We start from the raw sequence: 17,588 nt of genomic DNA, 5'->3' as shown, positions 1-17,588 counted from the left end.
TTGGTGAAGGTAGATCCTTACTGCAGCCTCCCAGAAACTTCCATTTGGTGTGGGAATGAAAGGTTTCTATCTGCTTTACCTCTTTTGCACATCAAAACCCAGCCACCAGAGGCAAATCTCCATCTTTCTCTTCCTCCTTTTCTGGTTTAGTGGTGGAGACAGATGTTCAGCTCACATCCTCATTCACATCCTCATCCGCATTCTCTTGCCACTTGATATCAATACAGTAGCTCTTGACTGAATGGAAGGATTTGAGAAGAAAAAGTTGTGGTTAGAGCAGTTTAGGAAAGTGGTGAGCTGTCCATTGGGTTTTGGAATTCGGGTAGAATTTACCTGGGCACACTTCTCTGGTGGGAAGTGAGACAGTATATGGTGTATGGGAATGAAACTAGTATATGGGAAGCAATTTGACATCTTTCTTGAGAAAAGATTTATACTATCTGCACAGAGTATTGGTATTCATTTGAAAAGCTGTTTTTTTGCCTTAATGTAGTAAAATGCCTTCAGGTCTTCTTAGATAGAACCTGGGGTCCATGTTACTACCATTGCAGTTGACTCCAGTCTAGGAGTTAAGTCATGTTGCCCTGAACATGTGATAAACTAAATCCTGTGCTCAGGTTAAGCTTCTGCCTCTACTTGTAAATCTTTTTGTCCCTTTTTCTTGGCATTCTCATTTTGGCGTCTATGTCAAATGTGGCTACTTTTTAGCCTTTACTGTGGTCACAGAAGGCTATAGGGCTATAACAAGGCTAGGTGTTTGAAGTTGGATCTCAGGCCACTCCAGTACCAAATGAGTCTGGTGAGTCAATCTCAAACTCAGTTTCATCCTGTAGAATGAGGAAACTTCCACTTTGGGGGGGTTGTTTTAAATGTAGGTAGAGCAACTATCCATGTCAGGTATGTCTATAACATCTGACAGTATCCACTAAACAAGTTGATTTCTATGATAAAAAGGAACTTCTTGCTACTTTTTATCAGACACTCAAAATGGCTGTTTCTGTTCAGGTTAGTGACTCTGAACTTCTAACACTAAAAAATAGATGTGGCCGAGAAAAATAACCAAATATTTATGGGCCATCCCTAGAGCTTGTATTGTGATGCTATTGCCTAAGGAGGGTATATGTGGCCCAAGTGGGCAAAACATTTATATGGTAGTGTGATAACTACTCATGTTACAGCAGTGTGAGTAAGGAGCCTAGTAATGGTCTCAGTAAAAAAGGCAAAATATCTCCCTGCTCCAGAACCCATAAGCACCTCTTTGGCCACCACTGCCACTGCATTCCTGTCAAGCTTCCCTACAGTGCTGAATCTGGGAAAGCAACTCAAGAAACCCTCACTTACTATTTTCTTAGTAGTTCAGTGGCAGGCCCATGAAGTTTGAGAACAAGATCTATTCTAGCTTTTTCCCTACTTATAGCAATTGAAGATTGCTATACAAGCTGTTTTCCCTACTCATAGCAATTGAAGATTATAATAGGATATACCCCCAACATTTCTCATAGTTTGGGACCCCTTTGTTTGAAATAGTCTAAAGTTAAATTTTTTAAAATTAATTCAATGCTTCACTTGACACCAAATATGGGAAGGACATTCCAATGTCTAAACTTCAACCCCAGGCCAAATAGGTAGCAGTTTCACCCCCCCCCTTTCTTCCTCCTACCATTGGACCAGCAGCTGTCTGGTCATGCTTCTATGCTTCAGAGAATCTTGGGAGAACCATTTGTCTGCAGATGATTAAATGCAATTTACCTATGCTAAATCAAGGCTTCACCAATAGTCATGCATAGAGGAATGCATTTGGCAACTTAATTGTCAAATGCCATGTAATTATTTTGATCCTGTTGAGAAGCCCTGAATATGGCCAGTGTTACTGGACTGTAATTTTTTTGTTGTTACAACTTAGTCTCTTGAGGTTGAAGGAAAATATTTTTTCTAACCAAGAAAGAATATCCTATCCTGAAAAGGAAGGTGACTGCCCAAAAAAAAGTCAGTGTTCAAGGTTCCCAGAAATTTATTGTTGAACTCCAAGTCCATCTGGTTTCAAGCATTAAAAGAAGCTATTCTTACTTTGGGGGGCTTGTGGGGGGACTTTGTTTCATAACCGTCATTTCAACAGAATGAGTTAAAAAGAAAACCTACCCATAATAAACCCAGACTCTCATGGCTGAGCTGCACATGCTCCTGAATGAAGATTGTAAGTGTTTGGGTGGTTGAGGACTCCTGGTGTGGGCTGTCATGTCATGTGTGTAGAAGTGATTGCTCCCATGCACACAACTATGAATAAAACTGAACGAGCAATAAATCCAACTTTTCTTCAATTCACCAGAAACTTGAGTCCACAGGGCACATTGGTTGTCTTCCCATTTTTCTCATTTTATTGGTTGTACAACTGAAGACAGGCTGATCCAGAAAATAACAACTTTACCAGAGTAGGAACTCAGTGACAGAAACCTTCACAGGACTGGTATCTAAATAGGAAAACTTAACCGATGGTTGCTAGAGGCTCAGTGTAGAACAGCAGGGAGGTTTAAAATCCACAGGGGGCCTGGTTTTGGGGAAGGTCCCACACTTGTTTTACCCTCTAGAATCCCCTACCAGGTTCTCCCAGTGAAGACAGGAGAAAAATCCCTTCCTGCTCTCAGCAGAGGAGGAAAAATAACTATCTTGAAATATTCCAGAGCATTCTGTTGTTAACAAGGCTTGCCCTCAAGAGAAACTGTTTTTATCAGTTACCTAACCAACTAATAGGAAAGGAAATACCCAACTTCAACCCCCATTAGCCTTTCATGTGGGAGGAAGGGAAATACCCAAGTCCAGTTCCCTCTTACTGTGTCTGTCTCACTGAGGAAGGAAAAAAAACAAGCACTTCTGAAGATTAGGGCCCAAGGGCACAGGCTCACTAACAGCCCAAAAACCTCATCTCTGGACCATGGGACTATGGAAAGCATTTCTTTCCCTCACATCTCAGCATCACATCACTAGGTTTCCTGATGTGTAATAGCAGGGGAACACAAGTGGGGGAAAACCCGTCTCAGACCTTAAAATTTCTAAGGAACCCCAAAGACAACAAGGGTCACAAAAATCGAAGAAAATCGGAGGGAAGTTTAGCTTCTGAAATAGACCATTACAGTAAACATAGCCTAAACCCTAGCCAAATAAGCATACAACCTCACACTAAAGGCCTATTACCTCACTTACTCTGTACTCTGACCAGTTCATGATGTCCAGTTTCAACCAAAAAATTTAAGGCATGCTAAAAAGTTTGAAGAGACAAGAGCAAACATCAGAACTAGATTCAGATGTGACAAAGATTTTGGAATTAAGACTGGTTATTTAAAAACAATTGATGGATAGGCTAAAGACTCTAAGCAGTACACACACACACACAAATGGGTATTGTGGACAGAGATAGAACCCTTAAGAATCAAAAGGAAATGCTAGAAATCAAACCTACAAAAACAAAGTGCATTTGGGCTCATCAATAGCCTGGAGATGACCAAGAATCAGTAAGTGTGAAATGCCAGCAGGAACTTCTGAAGCTGAAATTCAAGAGAAAAAATGAAAAGGACAGGACAGAACAGAACAACTAAACTTCAGGACAGTTACAAATAGTGTAACATGTAATAGAAATATCAGAAGAATGAAAGGAAGAAAAATATTGTTTGAAGCAACAATGACTGAGAAGTAATGATAACAAAACATACATTCAGGAAGCTTAGAACATCAAACAACACACACACACACACACACACACACACACAATCTACATATATAGTCAAACTGTATTATAAAATCTTGAGCCAGAAAGGGGCCAGGAAGAAAAAAAATACATCTTGATAGTGGAGAAGCAAGAATAAAAATTACATTATAATTTTTTACAGAAACTATACAAAGAGTGGAGTAAAACATTTAAAGGGAGCTGGAGGAACAAAATAGAATTCTTCATCCAGTGAAAATTATCCTTCAAAAGTGGGAGAGAAAGATTTTCTTGGACAAAACATTGCAGCCAATAGATCTGCCTTGCGAGAAATGTTAAAAGAAATTTTGAGAAAAAAGGGAAACTGATACAGGTCAGAAACTCAGATAAACCATAGAAAAGAGCGTGAGAGAAGGAATGAATTAAGGTGACAGTCTATTAATTGATTCGATAGATAACAGATTGTTCAAAAATGTATTTTGCAACTCCAGTTTATGGATAAATAGAATGAATGACAAATTGAGAGGGATGAATTAGGAATGCGCTATTACAAGGTAATTGCACTACCCATGATGCAGTGTGGTGTTCTTTAAAAGAATGGACTAGTTGTAAATGTATACTGCAATCTTAAGAGCAACCCACTAAAGCAAAAATTATTGTATACTAAGAAGGAAAAATGCAATAATAAGGAGTATTTAACTACAACCAGAGAAAGCAGAGTGGAATACAAAAATGAAACAAAGGCAACTAATAGAAAACAGTAACAAATATTAATCTAACTATATCAATCACTTTAATGTCAAGAATCTAAATACACCAAATAAAAGACAGACTGTTGAACTGCATCAAAAACCAAGTCTCAACCATAAGTATTCTATAAGAAATGCAACTTAGACACAAGTTCAAATAATAAAGGGATGCAGAATGATAATACCATGCCTACACTAATCAAAAGAACTAGAGTATCTGTATTCATTTAACACAAAGATGACTGTATAACAAGAAAAAACTGAGGGGTCGTCATACAATAAAAGGGTTAATTTTGCAACAGGACAATTCTTAATCCAGGTACACCTATCAAAGCATCAACATGCATGAAGCAAAAGCCAATACAACTGCAAGGAGAAGTGGATAAACTCACTACCATGTTTGGCCAGTTCAATATCCCTCTATAGGTAATTGACAGATTCAACAGGCAGAAAATTCATATAACTGAACAGCATAAATCAACTGATTCTAAAACCTATGAAATAATCCAGCAATAGCAGAATACATTCTCTTCAAATCTCACACAGAACATTCATTAAGAGGATGTTACACTTTATAAAACACACCTTCTCAAACTTGAAAGAATAGACATAAAAGTGTGCTCTTAAAGCACAATGGAACTCAAGTAGACACAAGTAACAAAGAATATTGGAAAGATAGCCGAAAGAAATTAAACTACTTGGAGATTAAACACACTTTTAAGTGGCACGTGGATCAAGGAAATTCCAAGAGAATTTTTTTAATTTTAAACTAAATTTAAAGCAAAAATACAACTTGCCAAAATTTGAGATGCAGGAAAAAGGGTGCTTAGAGGAAAATTTATCGCACGGTATGCATATTAAAGGTCTAAAATCAATCTAGATTCCCATTATACCTTTAAAGATAACTGATTTTTGTTCAGTCATGCATATGAGGTGCCTGTTAACTTCTATGACAATGAATTAAGTCATTTACCAATAATAAACTTAATGTTTTTAAATTTTGATTTAGTGTACTGTTAGTTTGGATCTGCTAGGAAGCAAGGACCAAGATGGATTAGGAGTGACTTATTGGAGAAAATTTTGTGAAAGGTATAAGGGGAGGGAGCAGGAGTAAAAGAAAGCCTGCACACAGTTACAGAAGTCCGAGCATGAGAAAGGAGGTGGTGGTGGAGGAGAGGGAGACTGAGAAGAGTCCCAGGCTGCAGGGCATTTCTGAGAGTCTCTTCAGGCCCAAAGGGAAGTTCAAGTGTAAAGAATGCCTACAGAGGTGTTCATATCGAGCAGGAATGGCTGCGAGTTAGTGTTCCAGCTGTGTTCTCATTGGATAGGAACTGCCCAGAAAGAGCATAGTCTCAGCAAGAACACCTTGGAATTAAAGGGGCATCAGCTAGAGGCCGATACCATTAGGTTGTCTTGAAGGAGATCTGAGTGGTAGGACCTCCATGGCCACCACATTCTTTCTGCTGCACAAATCCATTTCTCCATGCTCAGGGAATGGTTCTTCTATCACTCCTGTGGGTACCTCTTACTGAGGAGAAACATAGTAAAGGGTAACACAGGATAAACTACAGCTCTCTTCACAGCAGCGGATATCAGAGCACCAACTAATTCTCCCTGCTTCCTTCATCACTGTCCACTCAAAACTTCCATCATCCTCAGGTCTTGGTTTACCTAATAGTGTGATCCTGACCCCTGACCTTCATTCCTGAAGAATCTAATCTCCTGGTAAGCAGTTTTTTAAAAAATTGAGTTTTAGAGGAAGGGGGATAGAGGGAAAAAGTATTCATTTGTTGTTCCACTTATTCATGCATTCATTAGTTAATTCTTGTATATGCTCTGTCCAGGGATCAAACCCATAACTTTAGCATATCAGGAGGATGTTCTCACCAACTGAGCTACCCAGCCAGGACAGTAAGCACACTCTCAAGTGGGGGTAGCTGACAGCTACAGCAGCTGCACACCATTACCAGGAGGCATTCATGTGGATTACCTGGTTCCTCACGTATCCAACCTACCTCTGAGAAGATGAACCACTGACATTTGCAGCATGGGCCCAATTGAGTTAACTTACCATCAAATAGACAACTGGTTTCCTCAAGGAATATAGCCATATTTGGGATCAGGGTAGGTCTCTGGTGCTGTCAAGTTGGATATGCTAGAGGAGGCAGTAACTATAAGGTGGGACCATGCTGTTGTGCCCATGAGTAGCCTTCATCTCTATCATGGCCATATCTTTCAATTGCCCATTATGCCAGTTCCAGGTGGCCAGTAACAAAGGCTACCTAGTATCAACACGCTGAGTCCTTTTGTCTCCTTAATTATTAAGTCCTCTTCCATGGTGAATGCTTTCTTGCAGGCATTAACATGTGATACAAAAGTCTTCACATGGCAATGTGTGCATCATATACCTTTATGCCAGACCACCTTGTCTCTGATCTCTCAGATCTTAGGGCTCATAACAGAGCCAGGCTGCTGACCACCAATCAGGAACTTTCACATATTGTCATCTTGAGCCACTTCTCTTCACAAAGAATGTATGTGTGGATGACCACATGCATTCCTTATCTTTGCCCATTCAGAAAATTTCTGTTGTCATTTTGTTTACCAAGGCCACCCCAATACCAGCTAAAATCTCAACTTATATCCATATATTGAGCCAACCTATCTGTAAACCAAGTTCAGAATTTTCCTTCTGCTGATCTGTACAAAACACTTCCCCACATGACACTGTCATCTGTACAGTGTGGGAGAGACACTGATGCAACTCTAGTAAGGACCCGGGTGTCTGAGCTACCTGCTGTAATGCAGGTTGCGATCTCTGATTCTCCTCAGCTTTGTTCCTGGTTGGTCCATTTCTGTCTTACAATACTGTTGTTGATCCTGTCTAACCTTATAAACTTGGCAAGTCTGATGGAAATAAGCTTATAGTGGGCGGTTCCAGGCTCAAAGGGTACTTGAATCCCTCTGGCCAACATTTTGATCTCTACTCAGCCAACTGTTGGCAACTGCTTCTTGAAAGACATACAGTTCTGGACTATGAATAGCATGGACCTTGCTCTAACACCCATGGCACCTGCATTGTGATTCTCCTGCTGGGATGTTCTTACCTCACATTGCCTTAAGCATTTTTATTGTGTTGTGACTTATACCATAAAACTCACCCCTTTTAAGGATGCAGCTAGCTTAGTGAATTCAGAATTCCACTTATCACAATCCAGTTTTAGATGATCACCCACAAATACTGCTCATGCCCATGTATAGTCCATTCCCTTTCCCATTTCCTGCCCCGACCAACCATTAATCTAATTTCTATCTCTAGATTAGCCTTTCCTGGACATTTCATAAAAATGGGATCATTTAACACATGGTATTTTGCTTCTGGCTTCTTTCCTTTTCACTTCCTATGTACTGGAAGCTCATTCATGTTGTAACATTAATCAGTTCATTCCTTTTTATTGTTGAATAATCCAGTGCACCTTATTTATTCATCAGCTAACATATTTGTTTCTCCTTTGACAATTAAGAATAAATGCTTTCATAAAAATTTGGTGTACAAATCTTCAAGTATTTGTGTAGACAAATGTTCTCATAAATTTTCTTGTCTCCACCTCCTATATATAACATAAAACTCATTATTTTAAGTGTAAAATTCAGTATAATTTTACATTCAAAATATGCAACCATCACCACTATCTATTTTGAAAACTTTTGCATTACTTACATAGAAAATCTGTAACGATTAAGCAATAACTTTCCATACCCCTTCTTCCCAGCTCTGCTGACTTTTAATCTACTTTGTCTTTATGAATTTGCCTATTTTAAGTATCTAATAAGTACAATCATATAATATTGTCATTTTTGCCTGGCTTATTTCATTTAGCAAAATGTCCTCAAGGTTCATTGATGTTGTTACATGTATCAGAACTTCATTCCTCTAAATAAGCTATTTTTTGCATGTACCCATTTTGTTTACTAAATCATCTATAGATGGGCATGGGGATTATTTCTACTTTTTGGCTATTGTGAACAAGGATGCAGTGAACACTGGCTTACAGGTATCTGTTTGAATCCCTGCTTTCAATTCCTTTGGATGTATATCTGAAAGGAATTTATGGATCACACAGTAATTGCATTTAGTTTTTTAAGGATTCAAACTTTTCCATAGTGACTGCACCATTTCATTCACCCACCAACAATGCACAAGTTTTCCAATTTATCCACAGCCTTGCCAAAATGTTTAGTGCCACTTCACACCCATAACACGGCCACCTCATTGTGGTTTGAATTTACATTTCCCTAATGACCAGTGATATTGAACATCTTCATGTGCTTATTGGCCATCTGTACATACACTTCGGAGAAACATCCATTCAAGTCCTTTGCCCACTTTATTAGAAGTTTTTGTTGTAGTTCATGTATCCTGCCAGTATTTCCTCTCATTCTGTGAACTGTCTCCTCCCAATATTTAAATGCCTGAAATGTGTTTCTGGCTCGGTGCTTTCCCTGTACTGGGGTATTTTTCCAAGGTCTCCAACTGATCAACTATCTAAGTGTGCCACCACCTTATACCTTGTATTATCTTTGTCCTCAGCTTCCCTCTGGGTGGGGTTGTCCTGGCTGTGCAATCAGGGGTCCTCAAGCCATTTTACTGCTTGCCTTCTCAAAACCAATCCCACCTAGTACCTCCCTTATCAGTTCAGATCCTCAAAAACAGAAGCCAAGATAGAATTTCAGACTTATTAAGGGAAACAGTTGTGAAACAAGTGATATACACTGGCATACTTCTGACTCCTAAAAAGGAGAGATGGAAGCAGGATTGGGTAGGAAGAAGCTGACTACAGATCAGTTCTGAGAAAGTCTAGGCTAGGCAAACGTTCTAGAGCACTGTTGGTCACATAGCAGTAGGCTAGCTCTAGCAGCACACTGCCTGGTGTCTGGCTGAGGGCAGCAAATGATGCCCAGCCTCACTGAATGCCATGGTTAGACCACTGAAGACTGTCAAGTGGCTGCATCTCCTGCTGCCTGTTCTTTTAATGGCAGTATCAGTGGCATGCTTACATGGTCTCAAGAATTAATTAGGGAATGTTGAATGAATATAGACACTGTTGATTTCTTTTGCTTGTTTTCATTATGGTGGAATTCCCCAGAAAACTTTCTCTGCATTCTGGTAGTCTTCCAGTTGAAAGCTAACTGACAGTTTTTCTAATAGGTACTTTTTTCTTCTTATAAGTATACCCAGTGTTATTTCAATAATCATAGGGCAAAGCATAGAGTTAAACTTCTAACATGCTTTGTATTTATCTAATCATGTTAGCTACTGCTTATCCAGTTCTTACACAGAATGACAGGTTTAAATATCTCTTCTAGAAATATTTTGTATTTTACCCTGAATCACAAGGCTTCATAAAATAGGTAACTGAAAGTGGTTTGTCAGGAAAAAGCTAAGCCTGTCACTCATGTTCACACGGGGTAGAACATGGCCTCAGTTTGGGGGCCATGTTATAAAAACTGAATGGCCTCAGTTTTATAAGAGATCACTGCAAGGCAGTGAAGATTAGTTCTAAAGTTTTTTACTTATTGTTTTGACTGATTGCTGAGAAGCCCTCTTAGAAGCTGCCATTTGACTTAATTTTGGATGAATGCTATTAACAAGTTAAAATTAAGAGGTAATCCATGAAGATGCATGATAAATGATGCTGGAAATAATAGTCCATTGATGGTTGAAAATCTGAAGAGGCTTGAGTGCCAAGAGCCTTGTTTCCTTGTGTTACTGTTCAGATTCTTCCCTCTGGGTGCCAGGAGAAGAGATAGTTATGTGAAATACAACAGGAAGATTCTTAAAGGTTTATCCCCATTTGCATCTAGAGTTTTTGGCTCATAAATGGAAAGGATGGAGAATATTACCTATTGTGTTCATGATCAAAAAGCCAATTATTTCAGGATTCAAAGTTCTTGAAACTCCCCAAATGGAAATAGGCCTCTAATAGGATATGAGACATCATCTGACATGCTAGTCATGTAAAACTGAACAGAGCAGCTGACTAATCAGTTGTTCACTTGCAGATTGTCCCCCCGAGGACTGACAGTGATCTCAATTGGTGTTCTTATAGGTCTGAGAAGACCATGATTATTTCTCCCCAAACATTTATTCCACAATAGAAATACCAGTCGAATATTGGAAGTCATAAAAAATAATGTAAAACAGATGTCTTTACCTCTTGGAAGTTCAGCTTTGGTTTTGATCAGTGATGAGCTTATCTTAAGCCTAATAGAAAAGATATGCAAATGTTCAGGTTTTCCTTTATGACTACTAAGAGTTTTTTTAAAAAGCTAAAGTATTGTCTAGTCATAAGAAAGTAAATGTTTAGAAATATGGAACATTAGGAACACAAACCAAGGAAACTGACAACCTAGAAAATATGCTTAAAAGCAATTAGTATATACCTACATATCTCACTTTAGGTAAATGCAATTCTGGGCTCTGAAAACAGTTCTATAAGAACTCAGTTCTTAATAAATGAATCCTATTTTCAGGCTTGAGCTTCTTGTATGAGTTATTGGTGAACATTATTTTTTAATATACAAGTTACCTAACTTGGTATCACCAACCTAGAAAAGAGCAAATAACTTAAAGAACCTGAATGTTATCTACTATTAAGTTAAACACTATAGGGTATCCTTACAAACCCATGTGTTAGATTCTATTAACATACCCACTTGACAGATGAGTGAGTTGAGGAACAGAATAAGGGAATGGCCTACTCTTATGTTGCTGAGATTTAACATATGCAGTTTGACTCCAAAGCCATTTCTTCTCACTACTCTATACTTTCCTGTCAGAGGCATACTGGCCTCTGGAAGCCCTTGCATTCCTTAATGAGTTATGTAGTTATTCCCTGTGTATCTTGACCCCAGGATGATAGTGAGGAACCATCACAGATGTCTGTCAACTGTGACCCTAGAGTGTAGTTTTCTCAAACTGTGGGCCGTGAAATTAAGATCTCAATGGTGGTAGATAGTATAATTCAGCACTTACGAGAGGGACAGTGTCACACACACACACACACCCACACCCACCCACCCACCCACCTATCTCAGGACATCTTGAAAATGTATGGGGGCAATTTTAGTTGTCAGTCCTTGGGGGCTGTTGATACTGACAATTAGTGGGCAGGGCTCCAGAGCTGCAGAATGCTAGGGTTCAGGAATCAACAGCCCAGCACAGTGCATAATTTACAGGTGAAAAAAATTTTTAATCTGAATTTGGAAATTATTGTACTAGTTAATAGTTACTGAGTTTTCCAAAAAAGTAACATCTCAGGGCAAGTTAGCTTTTGGTGCAAATTTTTAAAAACAAAATACATACATTAAGAAAATCATCTTATTAAAGACTATACCACAGAGGTATCTAAGTCACTTCGATGCAATTGTATTGGTCTCTTTTCCTACTTGTCACCTCCTGGAGTTTCTGCATACAGGTAGAAGCATCTGACTGCTTCATTATGTCTTCTAGCATAGTCACACCTGAAAAACAATGCACATTTACTCTAATCAACCAAATATTTGTCTCCTAAAAACATGTTAAGTAGAGAACACTCTGATATCAGGAATCAGTATTTTAAGTGGGAAAACAAAACATTCCCAGGTTGTCCAAAATCCCAATGAACTTCTTCAAATACCACTAAAACAACCCATGAACATGTATATAACAATTCACCAAGGATTTTTGTTTCAATTAAAACACCTATAAACCTGCAGATCCAACGGTTTCATTAAGTATGTTTGTATTTATAATATCAGCAATACTGTACAGTAGTGGGCACAGAATTAAGATCTTTGAACACTGCCAAGAGAGAACTCAGACCCACAAGGAGCTAAATGCTCAGGAAAAGTGGGAAAGAAAGATGATGACTACTCAGTAGAATGCATTTAAATGTGAGCACAAAGCCTGACCCTCTTAGGAGACAGCTAAAAGGACTTGTGTGCAATTCCTGGTCCCTTGAGTAAAAATATTTTCAGATCAACAACAGGAACTTGAGTAGTGAGTCTCAAAAGTAAGAAATGTCTGAGAATACAATAAAAAAGCATTTTTAAAGGTGCATTAAAATCTGTTTCATTTTAAATGAAAAGAAACATATACACTGTTTTTAAATAAATGGAACATTTTGTCCCTTTCTAGGTGAATGATTTTCGCATGAGTAATTTTTAAGTCAAAGTACTTGAAAACTGACCCTAGCCATTCACCATTCATGCAGCTTGGGAAGTCACTTCACCTCTTCAAGTCCCCCATCAATGAGAGGGAATGCTATCCACTGAGAGTGTCTGAGTTGAATGCAGTCTTGGTGAGAATATAATTAAGTTGTCACCCAGGTAAAGCTCAGTCCCCCAGCCCATTAAGCACAGCCGTGTTGTATATCCTAGACCTTCACTTTGATACTTGCAGGGAAATACCTTCTCTCATTTACCCAAACTTGCCTGGGTACTTGACTGCAACTGGGGTAGTCCAGAGGCAGGTAGCAAGTATGATGAACTGATTCCATGCCTTTTGAAGGAGTCCTACTCCACACAGCTATCTTGTTATGGACAAGATATATTTTATCCATATGGGTAAGATACATGGACAAGACATAATACATGGAAAGAGAAGCCAGCTCTTCTAGTGAATAGTGTAGCATGAGTTTCACTGGGTCCATGAACCCAGCCTTTTTGCTGTGATGAGCTCATGCTGGTGTTGGTGTTTGTGCTTAAGTGAGCTCTAGTTTTAAGCTGTCTGGATCTTATGTCTCTGTCTCTACAGTGAAGGTCCTTATTCTTTGTAGAATAACTGTTGGAATTACTCAGATCCTCTAATGCAAACTAAGCTAGAAAGTTCTACTTCTGTAGAAAACAAAGCTTCTCAGTAACGTATCAAGAGATGCCATGTTCATTCTAGTGATGCTGTATAGTGAAGTGCTTTACCTCTTTCCTCTTCCACTGGAGCATTCCTCGAGATTCCCCGTTAGGTACCTGAGGGTTTTGTAGAATAAACAACCTCAGATATATAGTAGCTTGCCTCTTCTTAGAACTGGTGTTATTCTAGCAAGTAAAAATGCATTCTCAGCAGTGATGTTGGTATCCATTTTTTGACAACTTCCTAAATCAAGTAATTTTATCAGGCATAGTGATTACACTGAATAGCAAGAATTTTAGTGTTTCCTGATAAAGTTCTTAGCTATAAAAGCATTAAAAAAATGCATCATCCTCATTAATTTCTGCCTTTTTCCTTTGTCCTTTTCAAGTAATCAAATTTCTTAGTTCTCATTTGAAATTATAAAAGATAACCTATTCTTTTGGTTGTGGTCATCTTGGTCATACTGATCCAGGCTTGAGCACTGGTGGTTGATGTGCTCCTAAGTAGTTCTGGGATACAACCTTTTCATCTTAATCTATACCCCATTTTTATTTTGCAAGCAATAATCACTGTTAATGTTTGTCATGAATTAATAACTACATCTCATGTCATTCTATTTTGATTCCAATCCATAATTGCATTGTTTTGATTTTTAATTTTTGGTTTAGTTACATGTGAAGACTGCCTCCCCACTTCACCAAATGTTCTAGAACTATAAACCTGAGGCATAGGATTTAGTTTACAGCATGTTCAGGGGTAACATGGCTAGCTCCTGGGCTGGAAAAAAACTACAATGAAAAGAAGGTGGACCCCTAGGTTCTAGAATAGATTAAAGCATTTTACTACCCCATACTCTAAACTCATTTCTATACACCATATTCCATCTCCCCACCTGACTTGTGCCCAGATAAATTCTATCCAAACTCCAAAACCCAACTCACAGCTCAATACTTCCCTGCTTTAACCAGGATTCTTAAATCCTTTTCCCCAATCAAGAAGCACTGTGTTGACATCAAGTTCAGTCAGAGCTGCGGCCTCACCCATGCTGCATCACAGCAGCAACTCCATGCTCTGCAAGGCTGAGTGTCTGCAGTGTTTCTTCTCTGGGGCAGATGCCAGAACTCAGGGGCCTCTGAGACCATTCTCAATCATCACAAGCAGTGGCCTAAGCCTGGGAGTACTGTGGAAAGGGAATGCAGATTCCACCTCAGGTGTGGATGATGGCATGAGCTAGACATCTGCCTTCACCACTGAATCAGAAAAGGAGAAAGAGAAAGATGGAGATCTGCCTGTGGTGGCTAAGTTTGTGGATGAGTGACCAGAAAAGGTAAAGCATATAGAAACCTTATGTCCCCATGTAAACTAGAAGCCTCTTGGAGGCCTTGATGAGGATCTACCTTCACACAGACATTTTTCTCATGGCTCCTCAGATTCTTCTTCTCCTAGGAGAGGCTGTCATGATTCACTGAGTCCCTCTCCTATCAGGAACCATTATTGTCCCTCAGGTATATCTCCTTAAAAGGCCCTCATGACACACCAGATCCATCCCCTCCTAGGAGGGCCCATCACAGCTCCTCAGACCTCTCCCATGGAAGGGACCCATAACAACACCCATTCTCAGTCGAGGACTCCTGACTCCTTGAATACATAACAGCTCAGAGCCCATCATGACTCCCCCAATCCTCAAGATTTGGCTCCTCATGTTCCTCATTCACTGTCCAAAATCAAAAGCAGTAAAGCCCCAGGAAGTGCCTCTAATAAAGCTTTGCCACGTTATGGAAGGGGCTAGGACCCTCTCATCCCTCACTCCCAAACAACGGCAACTATAAATATGACTCAGACTGCTCTTTCGCAAAACAGCAAGCAAAATTCCATTTCAGAATAAACAGCATAATTTTTAAAGGCTCTTTATCCAGCCATAGGAAATGTCTTACAAGCTCTTCAGAGAAGACATCAGAAACACAAGTTGGACCCTTCTTCCTACCCAAGTGACAGTTGGAAAGCCTCTGACTCAGATCTTTCTCTTCCATGGAATAAACAAAGCATAGGCCCCTGGGATTCTGATTCAGATATGTCACCTCCATGACCAGACCTACGCATGAGAGCTTTGATTCTGATCTCTCTCCAATAAGGAGGAAACAGAGGGCCAAATCTGATTCCAATCTGTCTCCACCCTGAAGGTCTCAGCCCCTGGGAAAGAAGGCTGCACACATGTATTCTGGGGCCAGAACTGGGTTCGTGTTAACTGACATACAGTGAGAGCAGCAGGAACTCAAGAAATAGGACCAAGAAGCCATGGTATTTGAGGCTGAATTCCAATATGCTGACACCATGTTTGAGAAATTGAGGCATAAAAAGAATTTGAAACTGCCAAGTTTAGAGCAAAGGAGAAAAGCAGAGACGGACTCAGAGCTGAGGTGTGTACCACTGGGCAAAGGACTTGTCCATTGTCAGCAACAACAACAAAATGTGGAGGATGCAGTAAAGAAAATGCAAAAGCCTCTGGCCTGCTCTATTGATGAAGATATGAATCAGATGCCAAGAGAACAAGACACACATGGGGACCCAATGGCCAACTTTATAGAAAATAATAAGGCCAACAAGAATAAGAAAGTGAGACCTTGCTACAGTGGCCCAGCACCTCCTCCTAACACTCTATATCTTGCCTGGATATTGCTGGGATGGAGTAGACAGATCCAATGAGCTTGAACAGAAGCACTTGGCCAGGCTTGCCAACAAGAAAACAGTGAAGGAACTTGCCTACAAGTGGAGCGTTGAGTACATGTAAGTTTTCTGAGGCTGTGGGGGTGGGCTGTGGGTTTGGTAGTAGATACAGAGCAGCCAGATATCCAGCTGTAACAGCTGTCTCTGCTAATAATCAGGGCCCAGAGAGCCCAGCAACTTGTTGAATGCTAGTTCTATCATTTTAGAACATTTGGCACGTGATGTTAGGACTGAGGCACCTGTAACCTCTCAGGTGTGCCCACACCACACTGGCAGTTGTTGCTTGCTGACTTTCAGGAGAAACATTGATTTCTCAGGCTTCCAAGGTTTGTTCTTGGTCAGGTTTAATATACATACACTTTTTTTTTAAGTTCAGTCAGAGACTGATTTCTCCTTGACGTGCTTGTGGGAGGTACCCTGGCACTATTCTCGGAGCTGGGAATTTGAAGTGTGTAGCCATTCTAGAGGATTACAAGTTTCTCAGGGCCACTTTCTTGAGTCCATAATCAACCCTCTCAAATATTGCTACTTGAATATTTCATTAACATGACTCCTGTTGAGATGCTTGATGGGCCAAAATGTTTGTTTTGTGTTTTCCATAAGATGGCTCTAGTAGAGCTTAGTTTTCTTTAACTTCATCTGAAACTATTTTGTTAGATTGCATTGTGACAGCTTCATATCAGTGTGTATTTAAAAAATCAAAATTGGTGAATTTAGCCAATCTAATTTTGAAGATGGAAGAAAATATGCAATATTTTCAGCATATTAAGCTTTATTACTTCAATAGAGGTAAAAACACAACCGAAACACAAAATAAGATTTTTGCAGTACATAGACATGTGTTGTGACTTACCAAACATGTCAAAAGTGACTTGCAAAGATTTATTTGGAGATTTCTCACTGGACAATGCCCTGCAGCTAAGTAGATCAGTTGAAGTTGATAGCAAGCAAATTGAGACATTAATTGAACAATCAATATTATACCATGCAGGAAATAGCCAACATACTCAAAATATACAAATCAATAGTTAGTGGTGAAAATTAAAAATGTGTTCTATTTTACAGAAAAAAAATAGGACTTTTTGGCCAACCCAGTAAATTAACCAAAAATGACTTTTTTCCCAAAAATTCTTAAAAGTTTGTGTCCTCTTCCCTTCTACCAGCTAAAGTTTACTTGCTGTGATTACAGCCCAGATGTCCCTTATTTGCCAAATAATCACCTCCATACAATCATCTGTTTACCTTAAAACCTTTATATGGGCGATAAGAAAAATGAGTCAGATTTCCACAGAGGTCTATAAACTTGTTATAAGTCTTACAACACCTCGTGTCATGAGAATCAATTCAGTCCTTCCTAAATGGTTTTACCAGCTGGTCGACCTGACTCTGCTTGGCAGAAATAGTCACTAGATTGGAAGTGCCCTTGGCCATGGGCTATGGAAACTTGAGTCTGTGCAAAGAGGAGGAGGCACAGTCAAAGAGGGGAAGTCGAGTAAGAACTCGACTAAGAGCTTTCTCACATTAGATA

At 39.4% G+C, this 17,588-nt stretch overlaps 1 pseudogene; it reads left to right on the top strand.

Annotated features, from left to right (window-relative positions):
- The first annotated feature begins 5,594 nt into the window (after positions 1-5,594).
- Positions 5,595-16,124, top strand: LOC119055713 (BUD13 homolog; annotated as a pseudogene).
- Positions 16,125-17,588: the final 1,464 nt, after the last annotated feature.

This window comes from Artibeus jamaicensis, unplaced genomic scaffold, assembly GCF_021234435.1.
Source record: "Artibeus jamaicensis isolate MK-2021 breed Jamaican fruit bat unplaced genomic scaffold, CSHL_Jam_final scaffold_1019, whole genome shotgun sequence".
In the NCBI taxonomy this organism is placed as follows: Eukaryota; Metazoa; Chordata; class Mammalia; order Chiroptera; family Phyllostomidae; genus Artibeus; species Artibeus jamaicensis.
The sequence above is the reverse complement of the archived record's forward strand: the minus strand, read 5'-3'. Positions and strand labels throughout refer to the sequence as shown.